The sequence below is a fragment of the Rhinopithecus bieti genome, unplaced genomic scaffold (genome assembly GCF_001698545.2).
Source record: "Rhinopithecus bieti isolate Rb0 unplaced genomic scaffold, ASM169854v2 scaffold_9663, whole genome shotgun sequence".
NCBI lineage: Eukaryota > Metazoa > Chordata > Mammalia > Primates > Cercopithecidae > Rhinopithecus > Rhinopithecus bieti.
This window is the reverse complement of record NW_016806456.1, coordinates 2316226-2340047: the sequence shown is the minus strand read 5'-3', so window position 1 is coordinate 2340047 and position 23822 is coordinate 2316226.

Genomic DNA, 23822 nt, shown 5'->3' with positions numbered 1-23822 from the left:
ACCACCTGGCCATGCACTTAGGACTCCATGAGTCTGGTTCACAGACAGCGCAGATAAAATGGCTCAAGGAGAAGCAATGGCCTTCATGAATCCTGTTTACTCCAGTCTTGGCTGTGTCATTTATCCAGAAATCAGAGGCAGCAACATTTCCAAAAATATATGGATTTCAGGCAGATCAGTAAGAATGTCAGGCAGCAGGAAGAGAGAACACAGCAGGCTTTAGCTCAGGCAGTATCCTTAGCTTGGAATGTTGGAGTGTCCTTCCCAGAATCCCCATCCTGATAGTCCCAGATTCTCTGCTGCCTCCTCTGAAAACTTTCCTTGTCATCTCTTCTGGAAGATGATTCTATATCCTAGCGATTAGCAACATAGATTTTGAAGTTCCCCTGTTACTTCTTAGCTAAGTAACTTTACACAAGTTACCAAACTTTTCTATGAACAATTTGTACAATATGGACAATGTTGAAATACTTAAAACTGTACTTGGCCCTCATCCCCAGCCTTCCATTTGCAATGAAAAAAAATTGGAGTCAGAGATTCCAGTGCACGTCTCTGCTCTCTATACTTCTCAGCTATGTAGCTATGCCTACACTTCCTCATCTGCAGTAGTTACATGATTTAGCATGTGCAATGGCCTCAGCCTACAGAAGGTATGCTCTCTCCCTGATTATTATTTTTCTCCTCTCAATCAGTTACTGAGTGGATTGTCTGGATCTTAGACCTCTAGGACCACACGTTTCCTCCAGTCACTGAGGGCTTGGTAGCACAATATGATCATAATAATAACAACGACACAGTCTTTTTCCATTCATTGATTCATTTATCCATCCATTCATTCAAGAAGTGTTTATTGAGCATTTATTAAAGGAGGGACTGTTATGAGCACTGGGGTATATGGCGCTGAGCAAAACAAACGAGGTGTCTGAAACAATGGCGCCTACATGCCAGTGAAAGGGGAGAGATAGTAAACATATGGAAACAAATAAATGGAACAAGATAAATTAAGTGCTATGGAAATATAAATCAGGGTTATGTGACCAAGAGTGACTGGGACATGAGCACTGGGAAAAGGCTGTTGATTTGATTAGACAGTGCCTCTCTAAAGGGATGACATCAAAACTGTGACCTGGAGGCCACAAAGGATCCTTTCAGGTGAAGTTCTGGGAAGAGTTGCAACAAGGTCATGAGGCGGAAACAGACTGGTATGTTCAAGGACTGTCAAAGGCAATCTGGACAGTCCACAGCAAGCAATGGGAAAATCTCCTTGAGCAAAAACGCAGGTGCTCCCGCCCCACTGAAGTCATTAGTTCCTACTTATTTCAGGATTCCTGCACTGACTCAGGAACAATCATGACTGAACTCCTGGCTCCCTTGTGGTGACTCTCCAGAGTCACACTGAATGTGGGGCCTGGGCTTTTTATTCCTGCAGTTCCTGTTATGCTATTTGATATCGTCAGTGTTGACAGAGGTCTAGCCACTGCCCCGTTCTCCTTCATAATCACCACACTAGAGCAAGGATAGAAATGCGTGTTTCGGAAACAGAATATTTCTCCTTGTGTGTATTGTACTCAAGACTTAGACCACAGAGCAGACTTGTGATTAGTTTCCTTGCCAACCCTAATGGAGTAGAATCTATTTATATGATCTTGTCTTCAGGTCATTCAGACTACCCTAGAAGTGCATCCTGGAACCCTTTCACTAATGTGGGAGTTCAACACATTTAAAAAGTATGGAATCATGCTCTATTCCACATAACTCTTCTCTTTTCTAGTATACTTAGTGGATAGGAGCCCAGGCGTGGAGTCAGATGGACCTGGGTTCAAGCCCCTTTTCCACTGATTGAGTGAACCTGAGCAAGGGAAATAATCTCCCTGTGCCTCATCTTCCTCTTCTGTAAAATAGGCAGAGTAATCATAACTGCATCATAGTTTATAAAACACCAGTACAGGACCTATCATATAAAAAGACACAATAGTTGTTCTTCAGTGTTGTTACTTTTGGACCAAGATGTGCACCTTGACCTTCTTCTTGTTCTTCTTCTTTTTTTTTTTTTTTTTTTTTTGAGGTGGAGTGCAGTGGCGTAATCTCGGCTCACTGCAACCTCTGCCTCCAGGGTTCAAGTGATTCTCCTGCCTCAGCCTCCCAAGTAGTTGAAATTACAGGCACCCACCCTCACACCTGGCTGATTTTTGTATTTTTAGTAGAGACGGGGTTTCACCATGTTGGCCAGGCTGGTCTCAAACTCCTGACCTCAGATGATCCACCCACCTCAGCCTCCCAAAATGCTGGGATTGCAGGTGTGAGCCACTGCACCCGGCCCTGACTTTATTCTTTTAAGAAGAGTTCCTTCCCACTTCCTGTGACACTAAGATGTGATTTTTATTCTCCATGGTTTGGACAAAATGAGACACACCCATCAACTGGTTTGTTGAGTTGTTGATTTCTTAATTACTGAGTAACTGATCCCTCCAAAGAGGATCCCCAGACCCTCATAGAAGTAAAACTCTTCTCAGCAGTGCCTGGATTTATAGGCGATAACACAGCTAAGTTCCTTTTTTGGAGTTCCTTAAAACTGCAAAACACAAAACAAAACTCAGAGCTCAGACTATACTAGCTACTCTGATTTATGCAGACACCTGGACATGCATTAAATTCACAGTGTCAGAAAACAAGCATGGAAAACCCACTGAAGCACCAATCCATTTTTTCCCCTCTTGCCTTTCATGTGCTTTTGAGTAACCGAAGAACATTCTTGTTTAAAGTAAAAAAAAAAAACAAAAATACTAGTATAGTTTGCTTTTGGAGAGAGCTCCTTATAAAACTTGCAGGCTTTGGGGGGGCTGAAAAACAGAACAATTGGAAACTCCAAGTGTGACTTCTGGCCCCGGCATTTAAGGCTGAATTCTTCTCTCTGAGACACAGTGATGGTTACCATTTCATAATTTAGACTCCCGCCATGCACTTAAGTCCTATTCACAGGAAGAGTAGCTCACTCAGCCTGCAGTAAAGGTAGAATATGCAATAGTTTTGTGGTGTTGTTGGAACAGGGCTGACAAGAGAGAATTTTCCTGCTAATCCTCTATCCATTCTGACACCAGCCTGGCATTTGGGAAGTGGAAGGGAGATAAAGATTAGGACTACACAGGGTGAGCAGAGACATGTAGCAGCCTATATGCAAGTGTCACTTCTCAAATACAAAACTGAGAAATAGATCACATTTTACACTGAAATTTTGCACTGCTTCTGAGCATCTTGCCAAGAGCTATTCAGAAGACAGCAAATATTTTAGGATTAAGGGTCTCCAAATCTGAGCAGAACAGGCCCAGCCGTGGAGTAGGTCAGCACTTCTGAGGCAGTTGCTTTCACTTTTTGTGGCCATGTTTGTATCCATGTCATGACTGAGTCAGGAAACCCGCCTGTTCTGTTTTGTTTTGTTTTACCAGTTTTGGTTGTTTGACCATCAGATTATACAATCGCTGAGACTCAACATGCTACAACTCAACTTGGCTGCAAAGATAGCAAAACATAGCATTTTTAAAAATCTGCCAGTCTTTAGAGAGTTGAATTGCATAATGTCTGTAGCTTACCAAGTGTTTTTCCATCTTCAGTCTGATACAACCAAGCTGAATAGTCTTCACAAGGTGATGTTTATGGTTGCTAAGACAGAAGACAGTTCCCACCCTAAGCCCTGTTCCCTCTTCCCTCTGCTTGCTCCCTGGGTGACTTCCTTCTTTCCTTTAATTAGTCATTCAATTGGTCTAAACTTCATTTTAACAAATGAATTCATTGCAATATGCATGTGGTTGCAGCCACCACCTGATGCTGATGGCAGCCTGCTCCCTCTTCTCATCCACAAGTGAGTACTGCTGTCTGCTGCACACACATTTCCACCTGGCTGCCTCATGAACACTTCTGCTCACCTTCCCCAGTCCCAAACTCTGCGTTCCTCACACTTAAATGCAAAGCTTAACTCATTCTCTTTCCTCCTCCTCCTTCCGAATTTCTAATTGATGGAAAGCTATCAGCACATTTTGCCCAAGCCAGAAACCTAGGTATAACTATTGATCCAGCTCCTTTACCAATCTTATACAATTGATTAATAAAACTTGCCCACACTGCCTGTTAATATCCCTGAATTCTGTGCCTTTTCCTGTTGTCACTGTAGCTTAAGCCAACATCATTTCTTACTGGGATCAATGCATCAGCCTCCCTTCATTTCTCCCCACCTCTATTCTTGTCCAATTTCAATAGACTCTATGCAAGTAAGAGTCGTCTTTCTGAAATGCTTATTTGACTATGTCACTCACTACTAAAATCTTTCAGTGGCTCTCCATGGCCCTCAGTCCAACCTCCTTTGTTTGGCTTAAAAGTTTTCCATACCTTAACCCTTTCCTACCTATATGGCCCTGTTTTCTACTGCCATCTGCCTTCTTCTACCCTCCAACTCTCCCCCAGTCTCTCTACCCGCCTCCCCAGCCTCCTTTCTCTCTCTCACCTCCCTGCATAAATGTATGGAGCCCTTGCTTCTTAAACAGCACTCCTCTTCTCTGCCTGTTTTTTCCCTTCTACCCCTAAGTTAGCTAGTGGAACATCCTCCAGGAAGATTTCTCTCATCACCCTCCTCCCTCATTAAACTGTGACCTCCTTAAAGATAGGGCCCATGTCTTCTTTACTTTTGAAAGTCAGTTTCTAGCAGAGGGCCTCCCACATGGTGCTTCATAAAAACTCAAAGGTTGAATGAGAATTTCCATCTCAATGTATGACTGAGAGCCTAAATGCAGCTCTCAGCCCAACATGTTACCCAGAAGGCCTCAGTGACCTCTCATGAAGAGTGACTCCCTGTATCCTCTTGGGTTTTCCCTGCATCTGAAGTGAGCACACAATTAAATGGCCATTACTTACAGTTAAAAGCCAAGCAAACCTTCCATACCTTTCTGGAATTTCACAGTAGCTCTGTTTTCATTTTGCAGATGAGAAAATTGAGGCAAGGGAATAGGTGGCCAAAAATACCCTCATAGACTTGAGAAAGTCCATCTTGATGCCATCCAGTGAAACTTAATGGCAACCCAGGAGCCAGGCAGCCTGCTTTATTTTGGAAATGAAAATGTCAGTATAGTATAGTTGATGAGAGTTTGAAGAGAAAAGATGCAGCAAAGTAGAACACTAACACCAATTCCAAACAATTATCAAGAATCATACTAAAGTTACTATGAATCAAAATATCTCATATTTATCTCATTTATTTCTCACAATAATCTTTTTATTCGTGTTTTTTTATAGGAAGACATTAAAGCTCGAGAAGTTCAATACCTTGCCCAGAATCACACACACACTAGTGAACAGCATAGTCAACATTTGAACCAATCAGTCTGCCTAATTTCAAAGTCTACGTTCTTGGATGTGAGGGAGAGCTGGCTGTGACATCTGCCACCCATTGATCACCAGGTTTGATCCAGCTAATCTGGCTGGCTAGGCAGGTGTCCCCTTCCTCCCTCAACACTCCATGTGTATCCCTCCCAAAGCTGCATTCTCGGTTGAAGAGGACGACCATCCCCAATAGAGAAGGACCAGTCTTCCAGTAAAGGGTATACGAGTAGCTGTGCTCCCCTGCTAGAACCTCCAAATGAGCTTTCAAAGTCTACATTCTTCATCAACAAGTGATATTGCTGCGCTAAAGAGAAAATTGAAAAATTCAGTAAGACTGCTCCTTATGTGTGACCAGGGCTATATATAGCAGACATTCCTTAAGTATCTCTTGAATGAAAATGAGTGAAAAATTTGTCTAGAATCTTCTGCTGGTTTATTTTCAGATTTCTTCTGTTTACAGAACAGACTCCCCAGGGGTCCTCAGGCCAAGTCAGACAGTATCTCTTGAGATTTTGTTTTTTCATGGAGTTTCACTCTTGTCACCCAGGCTGGAGTGCAATAGCACAATCTGGGCTCACTGCAAACTCCACCTCCTGACTTCAAGCGATTCTACTGCCTCAGCCTCCCAAGTAGCTGGGATTACAGGCACCCGCCACCATGCCCAGCTAATTTTTTTGGAATTTTTAGTAGACACAGGGTTTTGCTATGTTGGCCAGGCTTGTTTCGAACTTCTGACCTCAGTTGATCCATGTGCCTTGGCCTACCAAAGTGCTAGGATTATAGGCATGAGCCATTGTGCCTGGATGAGATTTTTTTAAAGAGAAAAATCTAACCATTGACCATATTAGACATGAACAAGATGCAAACATCTTGAATAGCATTGTCCAACAGAGCTTTCTGTGACTAAGGAAATGTTCTAGAACCGCATTGTACCATGTAGAGGTAGCCACCTATGGCTGTCCAGTACATGACACGTGGCTTGTGTGACTGAGAAACCAAATTTTAATGTAATTTTAATTAATATTCATTGAAATAGTCACATGTTGCCATTAGATGGCAAAGACATTTCATTCAACAGTTATTTATTGAGCACCGAGCTAGAGGATGTCAAATACTGAACTAGCTGATAAGTGAGGTGAAAACTAAAACAATTCCTTGTCCTCATGGAGCTATAGTCTCATGAAGCTAGATATTAATCAACTAATTATACCAATAAAAATAAAATTGCAGCAATAATGATTGTTATGAATGAAGGTTATAGACCATATAGGGTAACTCACAATCTCACAAAGGCATCTCACAATCTCAAGGGAGGAATGAAGGTTCACATACATAACATAATACAAGATGGCAGGTGTTGAGTACCACCTTCATGGAACAAGTAACAATAAGCACTTACACAATAATAAATCAAGAGACTTCATAAAGGGATGATATGGGCTATGCCTTTAACAATGTGTGCACACAGGAGCAGGAAGCCTTTCTAAGAGATAAAAATGTACAGGCAAAGGTCAAGGGCAGGGAAAGGCAAGAACTGCAACTAGAATTGTTTGGTTAGAGCCCTGAGGGAAGCAAGGCAGGCCAGACAAATTGAAGCCAGATGGCAAGGGGCCTTGAGTGTCACATAAAGCTATTTGAGCTGTTTTCATTAGGTAACAGCCATTGGAAATATGGGGAGGCCTAAACTAATCTGAGCAGCATCTTACAAAGATGAATCTTAGAGTCATGTATGGAAGAATTTCATTGGATAAGAGACCAAAGTCAAGGAAACCAGAACAAAAGCTTTTGAATGGCCTGGCCTGGGCTTTCTAAGGCTTCATACTTTCTAAGTGTGCTGACTCTTTCTAAGTGCCTGACTCATTATTGTACACCTGCTTTTGTTTTAATGTATTTATTAAACACTTGCTAGACATTCACCATGCATGTCTAATGTCAGACTACAAAGTTGACCTCCATCCTATCACTATGTTTTATTCACCCTGCATCCATAGACTCTAGCAGAACTCAAGTCAAGTAGTAGGCACTTAACAGATATTTGTTGAAGGACTGGTCAACTTTGGTTGCTAAACCATTGTAGCAGCAAAGATAACAACAATAACAACAGCATAAGTGATGTCAGAGGTGTTTGAACCAGAGGGCCTCCATACTGAATACGGGCTGGGTATAATAAGGCTGAGACCTATTAGGCTGCATTCTGAGACAGTTAGGCATTCTAAATCACAGGATGAGATAGGAGGTCGGCACAAGACACAGGTCATAAAGACCTTGCTGATAAAACAGGTTGCAATAAAGAAGCTAGCCAAAACCCAGTAAAACCAAGATGGTAGTGAGAATAACCTAGGTTCATCCCCACTGCTACACTTCCACCAGCACCATGACAGTTTACAAATGCCATGGCAATGTCTGGAAGTTACCCTATATGGTCTAAAAAGGGGAGGAACTCTCAGCTCTGGGAACTGCCCATGCCCTTCCTGGGAAACTTATAAATAATCCACTTCTTGTTTAGCGTATAATCAAGAAATAACCATAAAAATGGGCAACCAGCAGCCCAGGCTGCTGCTCTGCCTATGGAGTAGCTATTCTCTGTTCCTTTACCTTCTTGATAAACTTGCTTTCCCTTTGCACTGTGGACTCGCCCTGAATTATTTCTTGTGAGAGATGCAAGAACCTTCTCTTGGGGTCTGGATGGGGACCCCTTTCCGGTAATAGTAATAAGAGTGATATCAGGGAGTCATTCTGTCCCAGGCAATGGTATAAGTGCTTCACACAAATCAATTAATGTAATATTCACGATTACCTTATGAGATAAGCCTATTACTGTTCCCATTTTACAGACAGGCAAACTAAGACCCCTAAGAGAAAGGTCTTGCTCAAGACATCACAGATATTAAGTAACAGAGCTGGAACACAAACCATAGCAATATATCAGCCTATGTTCTCACTCAGTATCTCACACCTCCTTTCATGGGGCTGTCTACTGATTTCTGGACTCTTCATCTTCCGCATTTGGCTTTATGTCTAGAATAGCAAGAAGCAGAGATGCTCTATAAGTAAAAGTTCATCCAGACAGCCCACTTAAGAATTTCTGGAAGGGAAGATTTCCCTCCCTCCCATCTCTATGGTCATTATGGTCACTGTCAGACAAGAGAGGCCATTCAGAGGTACATCCTGAGACAACATGCAGGATCTTTGTGGGAAAAAAACATAAGAGATAATGCAGGTGGCCTCCTGGGAAAGTGAAGGGAACCTGAAATTGGGTAATGGGGTCCGTCCTACACTGGGCATGAGGTAAGGAATTTTACCTTCTTACAATTCTCACAACTTGTGCTGGAAGTATTATTGTTCTCAAAGAAATTGCCTAATGTCGCACCACTAACAAGGGGCAGGGCAAGTCTGTCTGAACTCTTTCCATTTCACCTCCCTGTCTCTGCCTCTACAATAATGGTGAAATTGGGGTGGGGACAATGAGGAAGAAAGTGAGGGGGCATTTGTACCCCTCACCAGCAAACAAAAAAGCAGACATTTGGAGAAGAATCATTTATATTCTATGGGCATCATCATTAGGGTTTTATGGGGAAGTGGGGTTGTTCTGTGTTTTGTTTTGGCATGAAAACTAAATCTACCACATATTTTTATCAAAATGACATAGCTATTCCCTGTTATAAGAAAACCCACCACACCAAACCATTACCATTACAATGTGCATTAAAGTAGCAAATTATTTTTATTCTGCCTAAGTATGTAAATTACTAAATTTTTCAGGTTTTTCTAGTAAGTGTCATGCCAATGCTATTATCTTGTCCTGGTTCAATGAGCCTTATCTTGAATATCACCTAGTGTTTATAATGGAAATTTTAAAACAAAAATCTGAGGTCAAACAATATGTATTGAAAGCAGACACCTGGCCTGAATGACACAACCTCAGGTCATTCGGTGATTCTCCTGATTATCTGTATTTTGAGTAGAAGAAAATGGTTTTCAGATTTGTATTTAAATTTCAAAATAACAGTGGTAGAGGCAAATTTCCAAGGCCTGATGTTGTCTTAGATCCACAGTTTTAGTATTTTCCTTCAACTCATCAGTAGGATAAAATCATTACAAAAGTCCCTTTAAGATCTCATTAAGAGGAGACCCCATGAAGCTAACCCCACAGGGAGACATAGGTAGGGTACAGCCATCCTATCTCATAAAGAAAGAACAAGCCCTTCTTATGAATCTCAAACTGTCTTCATCTTAGCCCAAATGTAGGAGTTACATGTGAACCAACCAATCGACATCTCACTCCCTATAACTAACAGTGCCTGCAGAGGCTGTTGTTGGACTCTTTTGTCTTATGAGGTGTTGACTGAAGTCCTAAGACGCAGAGTCTCTGGTTTCTTCCCAGAGTCCCTGGGCTTGGTGGAGGTCCTGGAATCCAAGCCACAGTGAACTCATGATCCAAGGGTTTACTCATTGGTTCACGCAACAGGAAGAGAGGCCCAGTTCACCTGGGGCTGGTTTGGAGGGTCTAGAAAATATAAAAAGTGAAGCTCTCCTGGCCCACAGGGAAAAGGTAAGAACATGAGTCTGGGGAACAGGAAGGCACTCATTAGAATACGGAGCATCTCCTAGGGGCAGAGTGATTTTGATTCAGATTCAGACTGTAACAGCTCCTGGTATCATGCAAATGAAAGCACCAAGGAGCCTTTCTTCCATGAAAATGGGGCAAGTTGCCCTTTTTTTTTTTTTTCAAGTAGCTAAGCAACAAAAAACATAAATTACATCAGAGAATGGTTGCCTAGAAAGAAGAGAAACTATTTGGGCTTTAAAAATGACCTTTATTTGTGAGAAATATTTAATTGTGTCTAAAAAGTGATAGAAAACAAAAGGTAATGAAATGGCCCTAAATCACCTTAGGATTAAAATAAGTAAAATAGTTACGGCTGAGTGTAACAGTGACTGTGAGTAAGAGTGTGTGTGTGTGTGTGTGTGTGTGTGTGAGAGAGAGAGAGAGAGAGAGAGAGAGAGAGAGAGAGAACGTGTATAAATCTGTCTTCTGCCTAGATTGAAAATCATTTGAAGACAGAGACTATGATATTTGGGCTGAAGTGAAATCAAATAAATGTCTAATGATAAATTAAGATCTACTCTGCTCCCAGTCTTCCTTTTCTTTAAAATGGCACTATTTTCCCCTTGTCTACATATGAGAAACTCCCATTAAATATAAACTTCTGGAAAATAGAGACCACTTACTTATCTTTTTTGGTTACCTATTTCCATAACACTCACCTAGTTCTCTCTCTCTCTCTCTCTCTCTCTCTCTCTCTCTCTCTCAGACATACACACAGACACACACACACACTCTCGAATACTTCATAAGGAAGGCTAGGAAGAGCTAATCAATACATAGTTACTCAAACACTTTTGAGTATGTACAATGTGCATGGAAGTTATGAGAATTTGTAAGAATTGCACCAAGAAATGAAATGGTTGAATTCTGATTGTGAATTCCTACACCATAGAAAATACTCATAAAAAAGTATAGCACAACTGGTTCATTGGGATAAAAAGAGAAACATCATCTGTACTGGCTGTTTTCCTACTTCTAAGAGTGTCTATGTATTTTCTTTATTTCATGCAGACAAACACACATTAAGCACCTGTAGAAAACACTACTTTAAGAAAGACAGTAAAGGGTCAGATAGGTGTCTGCCCTTAACATGTTCAGGAAGAGAAGAATAAGACAATATGGTTGGCAGAAGAGGTGGGAGTGTCAAGACTGGAGAATGTGTCCATATTTTGCCACTTTCTTGCTGCATGACCTCATATAAGTAGCTTAACATTCCTGAGCTTTAGTTTTCTCTTCTGTAAAACAGGGATAACAGTACCTCAAGATTTTCACAAAACTCATATAAAATCATGAAAGCGATTTGCAATCTATAAAGTACTCTTAAATATTAACTAAAATATAATTTCACAGACAATAAACATATCTACTATATTCACTGAATGGTTGAAACTGGAATTCTGGCCATCCTGGAGTTAAACCTGCCCTGCATTGTGTGTTTTAAAACTCTGAACGAGTCTCAACACTTAAAACTCAAATTCAGATTCCATTAAATAAAATCTGAAAATCTTACAGCATTGGACCCCCATTATTAATAACAATAGGGGCTAAAATTTAGTAGCAATGCTACTTTTAGATGGAAGAGTTATCCTTTAGTTAGCCACAGTCCCCACTATTCCCTTTTGGCTTATGTAAGTTAAAAATCACCCTAACAAAAGAGAGACAGGGGTAAGTGCAACAAAAGAAGGGGAACTGGCAGGGAGATGGGGCTTCTGCATATTCAAGAGAACACTAGCAACTGGAAGGGCTGGGAGAGCTGCCTGGTAAAGGTGATATTTGAGGATTTGAAAATGAGGGGCGTTTAAAAGAAGAACAGTTTGAAAGAAGGTACAGTGGCATGGGAATTGGTAACGATAACCACTACCAAATTAAGAGAAGGGTATGTGGAGGGTACTCATTTATTTATCCAATGTGTATTGAGACTCTATGAGCCAGACTCTGGACATCAAGAAACAATAGACAGATACTTGAACCTGCCTTCTCTGGAGCTCACAGCCTAGTGAAGAAGACAGAAAAGTGGAGGTAACAAAGTTGAACAAATTCCCTTTGGGGTCTTTGATGACAACTAGGAATATCACAGTATTCCTCAGTCTTTACCAACTAGACATGCTATTCAGGAGTTAGGATCATGAGCCATAGCCAAGAGTCCAATTTTACCATTAATCCCCGTGTGCCCATCAACAACTGGTCATGCTCATACACACCACTCTTTCCTAACTCTTACAAATAGAGATAAAACCAATATCAGCCACTTCCCAGTTCCTTTTGGATGATAATAGTAGAAAATAGAAGTGCAGATGCTTCTTGACATGTGATGGGATTATGTCCCAATAAACCCATCATCATAAATCAAAAATATCCTGTTGAAAATGTCTTCAATACCCCAATAAACTCATTGAAAAGTCAAAAAATCATAAGTTGAACTATCATAAGTCAAGGACCACCTGTAAAAGTATTTGGAATGTAAAATATATTATGTAAGTGCATGTTATTAGCATTACAATTTCTCTGGTCTCCAGGGATCACTTGCAGCATAGGCAGTAGGGACAATCTCCTATCAGGGAAACGGCAAGAGTAATGCTTCGCAACTATTTGTGGGTAATGGAAGACAAGGGCACAGTGAATGTGAGCACAAGCCTTTTAACTACACAGACCTAAATTCAAATCCTGTCTTCACCATTTGTTACCTGAACAACTGGGCCTGTTTCCTCACTTATAAATTATATCTAATAATATCTCTTTCCTAAGGTTGTCATGAGAATAAAATTAGAGTTAGCACAGTGCCTGGTTCATAGTAATTATTTGATAAATGGCAATAAAAATTGTTTTACTTACAGCTCAACTATCTCAAGATGATAGAGGTAGCGTTGCAGAATCAAGGAATCATAGAACTAGAATGACCTCAACAATGTTATTTTCTCTTTCTGAGACTGGTCTTTTACATCTTGTTCTAGCATTTCTCACTCCAAAAGTTGTGATCCTACTTATTCATTAGAAGAATTCCTCCTCCTAAATGTAAGCCCGTTTTGTCTTATTGTATTCCTCTGTGGAATAACAAGACTAGAGAAAAAATCAGCAGGTTAAGACCAAGATCTAAAATGACCAAATGTTCTGGTTTGCCTGGAACCAAGGAGTTTCCCAGGACACTGCACTTTCCGTGCTAAAATGAGGACAGTCCTGGGGAAACAGAGAGTTGGTCACTCTACCTCAGTTAGTGGTGCCATGTTTTGATCTCTAGTTAAGCTAGAAAAGCCAAAAACTGTACAACTCAGTACATTCTATTTCTTACTGTATACAAATACTGACAACCAGAAGTGGGAAGAAAACTAGAGGCAAATGTCCCAAGTGGACCAGTGTATGCCTTGCCACCTTTCTCCTTTAATTAAACCTGGTCTTTACATTGCCAGGACTCTCTGGTTTGGTAGCTATAGTCACCCTGAAAGAAATGTGGCCTTCCCTTTGTAGCTATACATCTGATGCTATTTCAGATGGTGAATCTGACAACTTGATACAAAGTGATTTTTGAATGAACAGTGTCTATAGTGAAAGGCTTGTTTTTGTGTCTTGTCTTATGCAACCTGGATCAGAACAAAAACATGGCAACTTTTTTACTTCAGTGACTGTATGTGAGATTTGTCTCCACTGATTTAGGCCAAAGTTTAGTTCTCTTGTCAATGTATTTGTCTGTCTGATTAATGGCAGTCCTCTCTTCTTTGGCTGGGATGCCAAAAGCACGTTACTGAGTGGCTTGTGAACCAAATAATGATGGCTGAAGGTATGAGCTCTCTGATAAATTTGCACATATCAGACAAAATGTGCTTACATCGCATATATCAGAAAAAGTGGGCTTACATTTAGGAAGAGGAATTCTTGTAATGAATAAGTAGGATCACAACTTGCAGCTGTTTAACTTCATTTTTCACGAACTTAAAATAACTTGGGAAACTTTTTTGCTTTGGAATTGTCTTTAGTTTTTCTCTCAGAGTCGAAGCCTTGAAGTCAGTCAGGACAATGTCTGAATACAGAGAGAATGAGAAACATTCCCTCTACAATGCCCCCAATTCCTTTGAGGGTTATAGGAAATAAGACAATAATTTCCAGTGGTCAGTCAGTTTTTCCAGTAATTTGAATGACTCACAGTGGTATAAACCAGGTCCTGTTGAGAAGCATTACACTATCCCTTTGTGATGATAAACAGAAGCTCTTTAGTCAAGTTGCACAAACTCAACTTTCAGCAGCATCAGCCACATAATCAGGGTAATCTTGAAGAGCCATCTTGATTTTTAAAACATTGAAAAATAGGTCTTTAAAAAACATGAAATATTTAACAAATGACAAGCTGGAAAAAATAAATTGTAACACATATGACCTACAAGTGATCTGGTTTCCTTAATATATAAAAAGCTCTTATAATTCAACAAGAAAAGCAGATTAACAATCCAATAGAAAATGGATAAAGACCCCAAAGCAGGCTTCTTCTTAGAATATACAAATGGCTTATAAGATTTTGAAAAGATGTTCAACTTCATTAAAAGCAAATGTTCAAAACCTATAATAAAGCAATAATATAAATTTATTTTATTATGATAAATTACATTGAAACATTTTGAAATAGCAAAAGAATAAACACATATTTTTAAGTGTTCATCAGTTTGAAATTGAACTGGTACAAGAATGGAGATTCAGTATTCCTTCCTTATGAGGATCCTCTCAAAACCCTTTCCTGTTATAAGAACAGACTTTCTCAGACCATTGGTTGGAGTGGTGATGTTTCCTTTATTTGACCTCCAGAGCTGCTAAATGGGATAACAAAGATCTGTGTTTGAGGACAGGACAATATTGTTGGCAGGAATGCTGGGGTGTCCAAGACTAGAGGATGAATCTAGGTTCTGCATTTTCTTGCTCTGTAATTTGTGAATAAGTCACTTAACATTCCTGAACTTAAGATTTCTCCTTTGCGAAATAGGGATAACAGCACCTCACAGGGTTTTCATGAGACTCTGATAAAATCATGAAAGTGACTTGCAAACTGTAAAGACATGTAAATTGTAAAAGTTTCACAATTAGCATATCTACTTGTACTGATGGGATTGTTAATTCTGCCAGACTTGATAGATCATCCATGGCCATCCTGGGATCAAATCTGGCCTGCACCATGTCATTAAAGCTTTGAATCATCAACATTTCAAACTCAAATTTCAGGGTTTTAAAAAGTCTGGAAGATCTGGCAATATACTGCCCACATTCTAGCATGGCAATAGTAGACTAGAATTGAGCGGTGGGGCCTCTTTTAGACGAGATGACTTGATTGGCCGCAAGTCATCACTACTCCCTTTTGTCTTAAGCTTCACTCATTTACACTTCCTATCTGTAGGCCTTTGAATTGCAACCTACAGTTAGTTTGTCACCATAGTTTGCAAAAGAAATCACTGCAGCCCAGGGAAGTGAGGTCTTGGTCACCATCACCGAGCAAGAACTGAAACCCACCAGAAGAATCTTTATGGCCACTTACTCTTTAATTCATGTGTGCCTCACACACCACAACTCTGAAGCTCTAAGCCCATAATCAAGCTCATTTATTTTCTACAAAACAAAAGAGAAGATCCTCTGTTTGTCCTGTAGCTGATCTGGGCTCCCTCTTACTAGCTCCCTCTTGAAAAGCTAGATTTCAAATGATAATAATCCTCAGATAAAACCCTGTCTTTTTTTTTTTTTTTTTATACTTTAAGTTCTAGGGTACATGTGCATAACGTGCAGGTTTGTTACATATGTATATTTGTGCCATGTTGGTGTGCTGCACCCATCAACTCGTCAGCACCCATCAATTCATCATTTATATCATGTATAACTCCCCAATGCAATCCCTCCCCCCTCCCCCCCCCCCCCCCCATGATAGGCCCCAGTGTGTGATGTTCCCTTTCCCGAGTCCAAGTGATCTCATTGTTCAGTTCCCACCTATGAGTGAGAACATGCGTTGTTTGAAAACCCTGTCTTGATTTCCCTTTTCAGCTTGGCCACTCTTGCCCTCCCCAGTGTCCGTTAGGCAGTTCCTTTGCTACAGTTTCCATGACTGTGTGCTCACGGGCCTAGTCACTTTATCAGAAACTTCACTTCAGCAGGATAGGAACACCACAGGGGAAATGGTCTGGCAGAATTTATCCTGTTAACAGTATTACAACTGGTTCAGCAGAAATACCTTTTGACCATTGACCAATAGGATTACTGGGTATGTACCCAAAGGAATATAAATCATTCTGTTACAAAGATACATGCAGGCGTATGTTCATTGCAGCACTATTCACAGTAGCAGAGACATGGAATCAACCCAAATGCCCATCAACGATAGACTAGATAAAGAAAATGTGGTACAAATACACCATGAAATACTATGCAGTCATAAAAATGAATATATCATCTCCTTTGCAGGGACATGGATAGAGCCGGAAGCCATCATCCTCAGCAACTGACGCAGGAACCAAAAACTAAACACTGCATGTTCTCACTTATAAGTGGGAGCTGGACAATGAGAACACATGGACACAGAGAGGAACAACACACATTGGGACCTGTCAGGGCAGGGGAGTGTGGGAGGGAAGGAGCACATCAGGAAAATTAGCTAATGCATGCTGGGCTTAATATCTAGGCGATGGGTTGATAGATGCAGCAAACCACCATAGCACACATTTATTTATGTAACAAGCCTGTACATCCTGCACATGTACCCCAGAATTTAAAATTTTTAAAATAAACAACAAAAAACTGGTTCAGGCTCTGAGTGAGCTTCAAGATACTCATAGATGAAATTCTTCTCTATCCCATGGGATCCAAAAGACCCACAAGAAAAGGAACTCGTGTGTGTGTGTGCGCGTGTGTGTGCGTGTGTGTGTGTGTATTTGTGTCATTTATGAACGAGTACATTGGCATTACACAATAAGTAAGTAAATTAAACCATATCTGGACAACTCTTTTGCCTGAGAAGTATGATGTTAAGAGATAAATGGGTTGACTCAACACTGAAAATGAAAGTTGGTGATTTATGAATGCATTCATTTTCTTCTTCATGCATTCAACATTAACTGGGTGCCTGTTACATTCCTGGCATTTGCTAAGATTCCTGTATAAAAAACAAACAAACAAACAAAAGCCCCATTCTTGGTCCCAACAATCTTACTTGACTATCATTAACCACCTGTCCAGTTAAACAACCTAACCTCTCTTTGTCTCAATTTCTTTACTTTTATAATGGATATAATAATACTCACTTCGAGAGATTCTGTTAGCCTAAATGAGGTTCGTATATGTTACAGTGGCTTAAAATATATCAACTAGCTGCAGAGATTTAATAAACTCTGATCCAAGCAGAGCCCATCACCTTATAGATAAGCCTATGAGGTCCAGAGGAATCAGATTACTTGCTCAGGTGGGCAGCAAGTTGTCAACTGAGCCAGTTCCCAACACTGCCACAGTCACTACCATCACCAGAGCCCAGCAGGTCTGTTGATACCCTAAGCTACACTAGGATACCCACTTTGATTTCAGTCCGATCACTATATAAATGATTATAGCACAATTTTGTGTTTTTTAAACATAAATTTTGATAACTTTAAAATTAATACTTTTCCTTGTTATCCTATGTATTTTATTTTTATCCATTTAAAAACATTAATTTGAGAAAGAATTAACCATCTTCTCCAGATTGCCAAAGGAGTCCATTGCACCAAAATTTGTAAGAAATTATTACTTTTGAGCAGTGCTTTTGAACTGGAAACAGTTTTGCTTCTGGCCCCTGGGGATATTTGACAGTGTCTCGGAAGAGTTGCTACTGGCATGTAGCAATCAGGGATACTGCTAAACATTTGACCATGCACAGGACAGCTCCTTCATAACAAAGAATTCTCGTACCCCAAATGCCAATCATGCTGAGCTTCAGAAACCCTGTTTTGGAGAAGTATACAACAAAAGGCCAAAAAGTTGCTAGACTTTGTATTCTCACCTAATTTCCAAGTACATTCATCTTTTTCGATCCGCTTGATCTCCCTATGAATATTCACACAAGTGAAGTGGTTTGATATGTTTTTGTTTATAATTCTTGCACCCACCCCAATTCCAGTAAGTATTACAAGTTCCCCTGGATCTGTGAGCCAGAGGCTCTGTGCAAGGCAGTTATGAGTGCTTCTGAATTTATTGCGCTAACTTCTTGGAAATGTAAATGAGAAATCTGTCCCATAGGCAAAAGCAAGATGGTCCATGAGCCCCCTTTGTTTAGCTAGCCAGGCCTTGCATGGACTACACGGCTAATTCAGTGGTTTCCCTTAGGGTGGCCTCACTTAAAATGTAGAACTCCTTTTCAAGGCTAAAAGAGCAGCAGGAAAGAAGGAGGAGGTGAGGGGATAAAAACATTTTCTCTACCTGGAGACCAGTAATAGCAACACAAAGTACAAATGAACCATCTTCTTCTTCCGTCTTTCCTCTTAGTAATACATTCATCTTTAAAGGAAAGTCTTTCATGTGTTGATTCTTTTTTTTTTTTTTTTTTTGATGAAGCTTCGTTCTTGTCATCCAGGCTGGAGTGCAATGGCATGATCTTGGCTCACTGCAACCTCTGCCTCCCGGGTTTAAGCAATTCTCCTGCCTCAACCTCCCAAGTAGCTTGGATTACAGGCACCCACCACCACGCCCAGCTAATTTTTGTATTTTTAGTAGAGACAGAGTTTCACCATGTTGGCCAGGCTGGTCTCGAACTCCTGACCTCAGATGATCCACCCGCCTCGGCCTCCCAAAATTCTGGGATTACAGGCATGAACCACCACGCCCGGCCAGGTGTTGACTCTTAAAAATGAATTACTCAAATAGAAAGAACAAAGGTTGAAAACGCCAGGAATTTTTTCTAAAGCAGAACAAAGGGTAGAAGTCAAAATAGCATTTTTTAAATTCTTGTAGGAGAAGCCTTGACAAATAGCTTGTCTTTTCTTAGCACATTTTACGTTTCCCATCCAGGCTGTGAGTGACATTCCTTTCTGCTTGGAGGTTCTGAAAAACATCTGGCCTGGTCTGGCACAGACCCGGCTTGCTGGTGAATCTTTCTTCCTACGTAATAGCAAAAATAGGATAAGTAACTGATGTTCCAGGATGATATAGGTGCAAGAGTGGATCAGGGATTTCCAATGAGTAAAGAATTCAATTCCAACTGAGCTGGTTAACTCGTGAATTCCCAGTCAACAGTACAATATTTAACACTGGGAGGATATTTAATAAATATTGTTAAATGTATGAATTCACTAATGGATTAAAAAAATCACAACTGCCCTTTGAGGAAAGATGTATTTCTCATTTGCAGATAAAAAAAAAAAAAAAAAAAAAAAAACCTCAAAGAATTTAACAATGGTTGCCTCAAATTATAGAATTGCCAATAGACTAAGCCAGGACATGGGCTCCTAGTCATTTGACTGGAAACACCTTGTTCTAGACACTACATTTTTTTTCTCTTAGAGCTTTACCTACGAGGGATTTAGTCTCAGTATACCTTATATGGGCTAAAGAATAATCTGGCTGGAATATCAGTCTCACCGCTGACCATTAGCATTGATGACAATAGACAGTTTGGAAAATACAACATTGGCAATATTAAAAGACTTTTTTATTACAGTGCTTATTAGAGCTTCTAATATGCCAATACATGGCAGAAATAGACTGCAACATTCCCTAAACCTAACCAAGCAGTGCATTTTAGACATAGCATAACACCAATGTTGCACAGTACTTTTGAGAAATATGGAGTAACCATTTTGCCTGTCTTATCTTTGCTACCTGATTGGATGGTGGCCAAAATTAAGAAAAAAGTCTCACTTCATCTTCGGAACAACTAACCTGGTGAGGCGGCTGTTCGCCACCGTCTGAGTATGAGATATCAATTTAGAGCATTTCAGAATGAAGACCCGGCCCTATGGTTATTTAACTAACCATTAGCTAAACCATTCACATAACCTAACCTAACCATAAGCTAATTCACATAACCATTAGCTAAAACAAAACAAACAACAAACAAAAGCCTGTGCTTGTTTCAAACCTACTCAGGAATTGAGCAGCTCACTGAAAGTTTGTGCAGTGCCACACTGCGTGTTCATCTTTGCTTTCTGACTGCTGGTGTAACTTGAGCGAAAAAAACCTTGATGAGATACATATGAACAAATTAAAGTTAAAATAATCTCTCTCCTATCATGCCTTCAATGAATAAATGTGACATGAAGTACATTCAGGATGTTGCCCAGATGATCTATAGGACCTTGTTGGGGTACACATACAGATTGTTTTTGGTCGAATTATTTTGTCTTTGTTGTATGTATAGGTCATCTTTTAAGAGATATGAAAATGAAACTGAAATAATGATGTCAGTTAATTGATAAGATAACGGATAGAGTGCCTTTCTGCCTACCTACTTGGCTCTAGGACTTTCAAGAAAATAAAAGTGACATTCCATGACATATGTATCAACTCAGAAAAGAAAAAAAATCCAATAAATAAGTTATATATAGACCAAACTATTACATAGGTTCTATTTTTTTTTCTTTTCTTATTATAAAACGGGATTGAAAGCTACATCACTTCACCACTAGAACTGCAATGCACTATCCATTGCTCCACAGAGCTACCTAAAAGTTACATCACTTCAGAGTATAGTGTTTCTTCAGTTGTCATGTCACAGTGCTGTATAGCCTTTGGAGGCAAATATTTGAGAAGTGGGTATCCAGCTGCCTAAGACAATGCTGAAAATGCCCCAAATACACAAATCCACTGCAGGGGAAGAGTAATAATCAAAAGTAGCATTAAGGAGATATTTTAGAGTATGAAGAGGTTTTAAATTCAGAGTGCTCATTTAAGTATGCTTAGTATAGTATGGTGGTTAAGAGCTCAGATCAGGGAGCTGAACTCCCAGGCTTTAAACATAGTTCTGTTTTTATAACCTTGAACAAGTTATTTAAACTTTATATATCTCAATTTTCCCTCTGCAAAATGGAACAAGAGTAGAACCTACCTTACATTATTATGAAGATTCAGTATGTGTTAAGTACTTAGAACGGTGTTTGGTGCAACACAAGCTTTCAATTAATATTATCAATAACGCCAGGCTGGGTGGCTCATGTCTGTAATCCTAGCACTTTGAGAGGCTGAGGTGGGTGGATCACGAGGTCAGGAGTTCAAGAACAGCCTGGTCAACACAGTGAAATCCCGTCTCTACTAAAAATACAAAAATTAGCTGGGTGTGGTGGTGTGTGCCTGTAATCCCAGCTACTGGGGAGGCTGAGGCAGGAGAATTGCTTGAACCCAGGAGGGTGGAGGTTGCAGTGAGCTGAGATCATATCACTGCACTCCAGCCCGGGCTACAGAGAAAGACTCCATCTCAAAAAAAAAAAAAAAAAAAAGCAATAACTAGGATTACTAGCTGTGTGTCCACAAGAAGTCAGTTCATTCCTGTAGGTCTTATTTCCTCCATCTATAAAATTGAGATCCTCATAATTACATCACAGTACTATAGGAAAGATCAAGTAAGACAAAGGAGAGAAGCTAAAGTGTAAAACCTCACTTCACAAACCTTGGGAAATTCTTTTCTTTCCTGATATGATATGATCTTTATTCATCTCAGTGGATGGTATTTCCTCTTCATCTGCAGGCCTTAGTTTTCGTCTCTGGACACTACTCTTTCTAGTGTACAACGCGGTATGCACTTGCTGTGTATGCTAAGGAAGGAGCCCCTGGTCCATCATCAGCACTTTGTCTCTCAGAGAATGGCACCATTTGCCATCCAGGGGCAGGAGCCAGAGTGCCTGCATCCAGTTAATGGGCTCTTCCTTTTGGGTCCACCCCCAACATAGAGACCTAATTCCTCTACTTCTCCGTGTCCTCAGCCATTATTGTAACTCATACCATCATCAATTCTTATCAGTAATAGCCTCCTATGCCCCAACTTCCATACTTGTCCAGTCAAATCCATTCCATTCTCCCCAATAGAAAGGGAGAATTTTTTTAAAATGTAATTTTACTCATGTCCCCTTCCAGCTCAAAGTCCTCCAATGGCTTCCTATTCTCATATCCCTGACGAGAACACGTTCCTTACAAGGCTTTGTATGATTGGAACCCTGCCTATTTCTTCAAATTTATCTCACACCATTCCAATCTCCCCAACTTCCTCTCCTCACTATATTACTTTCTACAACCCTGTCCCATAGCTCTTTTCTCAGTGATGTGAATACCCTTAAACTCTTCCCTACCTCAGGACCTTTGTACTTGCTCTTCCTTTCCCCTGGCTCTTCAAATGGCTGCTGACTCCTTTGCGTCTCTCATACCTCAGCTCAGATTTCACTTCCTTAGTGAGGTCCTTCCTGACTGCCCCCAAATGCTTGTTTTCATAGTATTTACTGCATAGTTCTTATGAGGTTTAAATGAGAAATGCCTTTAGAACAGTGCTTGACACATAAGAACTGCTCATTAAAAGTTGTGCTAATTATCATCATCTCATCATCATATCATCCTCCTCCTTCTCTGCCACAGTAGCCTATTAAATTGCATGGAGAACACTAACAAGAGTGTGTGACTGTAATGTGTGTTTACTTCCTTTCTTTTTGTCTATCTGATTATTAGTTCCCTAAGGGATAGATCTTGTTTCTCATTCCCCCGCCCTACCCGTGTACCCTCGCCTCACAGCAAACTGCCAGTCACAGAGCCGGCTCTCAAACATTTATTGAAGGAATGAATGAAAGTGAGTGCCTCTTGGCTGTCAAAGGGGTTCGAATTGCTAAAACCCCATAAGGGCCCAGGGCAGTTTCACCATTAGGGCAGCCTGGCACCTGGTTTCAGAGAACAGCACTGCATATGCTCCCAGGCGATTGCATTTGCGTGTCTCAAACACTTGCCTGAAACTAGTACAGAATTTCATCTGATTTCTGATGACTCCCATCCCTCCTTCTTCCCTCCCACCCCTTGATCTCCTTCGCATTTTCCTGTTTGTATTCAACGCGTCCCTGCTTGTGCGAGAAAAGCAAAGAATCCCACAAAACTCTTTTCTTTATCCTCTTTCCAGAAAAATGGGCCAATTCACAGCTGCAATCGTTGGGAGAATTTCCTGTCTGGGAGTCTGGAAACTGCCAAGAGTGGAAAGCTGCAGCCAGCCAGCGAGGCCTCTGTTGTCACTGGCCCAAACAACAACAAAAACAACCGCAACAACAACAACAACAACAAAACATGCCACGTGTGCACTGGCATATACAAACACGCCCACAGAACCAAACCAAGCGGACAAGGCTTCAAGGAGAGCTTCTGGACGGCTCATTCCCGTGGTGAGGCATATCCCTTGGCATCGTGCCATTGCAGCCCAGCTCCCAGCCCCCGTCCCCCCCACCACCATCTGTCATCAGCGCTCTGCCTACTGTAAGTGTGCCGACACAGTACACGGAGGCTAACAAGTAGCAAATGGAGGGGAAGAGAAAACAAAGCCACTGCAGTCAGTGGGAGAGGTGGCTAGGGCTTTGACATAAACTGACAAAAAGCTGGGAAATTTAAACTGAAAGTTTGCCCTCAAGACTTTCAGCTGTGAGGGTTGGGCTGGGGAGGAGGGAAGGGTGTACGGTGAGGGAGGTTGGCAGGGAGCAGTCTGCAAAAAAGCTGGTGAGATAGAGTTAAGTAGGCCGGCTTTTTCCAGACTCTATGAATAATATGAGACATTACTTAAAATCCATTCTGACTGTTCATAGATTGCCCAAGAAGGCTTTCCCTTACAAGAAAAAAAAAAAAAAAAAAAAAAGGAACTGAAAAAAATAACACAAAACTTTTCCCAATAGGACTTCTGAAGGAAACA